Source organism: Heloderma suspectum, chromosome W, assembly GCF_057233095.1.
Source record: "Heloderma suspectum isolate Gila_16-S chromosome W, 16-S_ref, whole genome shotgun sequence".
Taxonomy (NCBI): domain Eukaryota; kingdom Metazoa; phylum Chordata; class Lepidosauria; order Squamata; family Helodermatidae; genus Heloderma; species Heloderma suspectum.
Window position 1 is genome coordinate 4,122,501 of NC_139475.1, and position 2,500 is coordinate 4,125,000.

Below are 2,500 nucleotides of genomic sequence, written 5' to 3' on the forward strand. Positions count from 1 at the left end.
GGGTTAGGCTTAGTGTTAGGGTAGTGTTTAGGGTTAGGGTTAGGGTTAGGGTAGGGGTTAGGGTTAGGTTTGGGGTCAGGGTTAGGGTTAGGGTTAGGGTTAGGGTTGGGGTTAGGTTTAGCGTTAGGGTTAGGTTTGGGGTTAGGGTTAGTGTTAGGGTTAGGGTTGGATTTAGGGTTAGGGTCTGGGTTAGGGTTAGGGTTAGGGTTAGGTTTGGGGTTAGGGTTAATGTTAGGGTTAGGGTTGGATTTAGTTTTAGGGTCTGGGTTAGGGTTAGGGTTGGGGTTAGGGTTAGGGTTGAGTTATGGTTAGGGGTAGGGTTAGGGTTTGGGTTAGGGTTAGGGTTGTGTTAGGGTTGGGGTAGGGGTTAGGGTTAGGGTTACGGTTGGGGTCAGGGTTAGGGTAAGGGTTAGTGTTAGGTTTAGGGTTGGGGTTAGGGATAGGGTTAGGGTTTGTGGTTAGGATTTGGTTTAGTGTTGGGGTTGGGGTTAGGGTTAGGTTTATGGTTAGGGTTAGGGTTGGGGTCAGGGTAGGGTTAGGGTTAGTGTTAGGTTTATGGTTGGGGTTAGGGTTAGGATTAGGTTTAAGGTTGGGGTTGGGGTTAGGGTTAGGGTTAGGGTTAGGGTTAGGGTTAGGGTTGAGGATAGGGTTAGGGTTAAGGTTAGGGTTAGGGTTAGGGTTGTGTTAGGGTTGGGGTAGGGGTAGGGTTTGGGTTAGTGTTGGGGTTCGGGTTAGGTTTAGTGTTGGGGTTGGGGTTAGGGTAGGGTTAGGGATAAGCTTGGGGTTAGGGTTAGGGATAGGGTTGTGGTTAGGGTTAGGGTTAGGGTTTGGGATAGGGTTAGGGTCAGGGTCAGGGTCAGGGTTAGGGTTAGGGTTAGGGTCGGGGTTAGGGTTCGGGTTGGGGTAGAGGTTAGGGTTAGTGTTAGGTTAGGGTTGGGTTAAGTTTAGGGTTAGGGTTAGGGTTAGGGTTGGTGTTAGGGTTGGGTTTAGTGTTGACGTTAAGGTTAGGGTTAGGGTTAGGGTTGGGGATAGGGTTAGGGTTAGGGTTAGGGTTAGGGTTAGGGTTAGGGTTGGGGTCAGGGTTAGGGTAAGGGTTAGTGTTAGGTTTAGGGTTGGGGTTAGGGCTAGGGTTAGGGTTAGGGTTGGGGTTAGGATTAGGTTTAGTGTTGGGTTTGGGGTTAGGGTTAGGGTTAGGGTTAGGGTTGTGGTCAGGGTCAGGGTTAGGGTTCGGGTTAGGTTTAGGGTCGGGGTTAGGGTTGGGGTTAGGGTTAGGGTTAGGGTTAGGGTTGGGGTTAGGGTTGGGGTTAGGGTTAGGGTTGGGGTTAGGATCGGGGTTAGGGTTCGGGTTGGGGTCAGGGTTAGGGTAAGGGTTAGTGTTAGGTTTAGGGTTGGGGTTAGGGCTAGGGTTAGGGTTAGGGTTGGGGTTAGGATTAGGTTTAGTGTTGGGTTTGGGGTTAGGGTTAGGGTTATGGTTAGGGTTAGGGTTGTGGTCAGGGTCAGGGTTAGGGTTCGGGTTAGGTTTAGTGTCGGGGTTAGGGTTGGGGTTAGGGTTAGGGTTAGGGTTAGGGTTAGGTTTGGGGTTAGGGTTAGGGTTAGGGTTAGGTTTGGGTTTAGGGTTAATGTTAGGGTTAGGGTTGGATTAAGTTTTAGGGTCTGGGTTAGGGTTAGGGTTGGGGTTAGGGTTAGGGTTAGGGTTGAGTTATGGTTAGGGGTAGGGTTAGGTTTTGGGTTAGGGTTAGGGTTAGGGTTGTGTTAGGGTTGGGGTAGGGGTTAGAGTTAGGGTTACGGTTGGGGTCAGGTTTAGGGTAAGGGTTAGTGTTAGGTTTAGGGTTGGGGTTAGGGATAGGGTTATGGTTTGTGGTTAGGATTAGGTTTCGTGTTGGGGTTGGGGTTAGGGTTAGGGTTATGGTTAGGGTTAGGGTTGGGGTCAGGGTTAGGGTTAGGGTTAGGGTTAGTGTTAGGTTTATGGTTGGGGTTAGGGTTAGTATTAGGTTTAAGGTTGGGGTCGGGGTTAGGGTTAGGGTTAGGGTTAGGGTTGGGGATAGGGTTAGGGTTAAGGTTAGGGTTAGGGTTAGGGTTGGGTTAGGGTTGGGTTAGGGTTAGGGTTAGGTTTAGTGTTGGGGTTCGGGTTAGGTTTAGTCTTGGGGTTGGGGTTAGGGTAGGGTTAGGGTTAGGGTAGGGTTAGGGTTAGGGTTGGAGTTAGGGTTAGGGTTAGGGTTAGGGTTAGGGTTAGGGTTAGGTTTTGGGTTAGGGTTAGGGTTAGGGGTAGGGTCGGGGATAGGGTTAGGGTTGGGGTTAGTGTTGGGGTTAGGGTTAGGGTTAGGCTTAGTGTTAGGGTAGTGTTTAGGGTTAGGGTTAGGGTTAGGGTAGGGGTTAGGGTTAGGTTTGGGGTCAGGGTTAGGGTTAGGGTTAGGGTTAGGGTTGGGGTTAGGTTTAGCGTTAGGGTTAGGTTTGGGGTTAGGGTTAGTGTTAGGGTTAGGGTTGGATTTAGGGTTAGGGT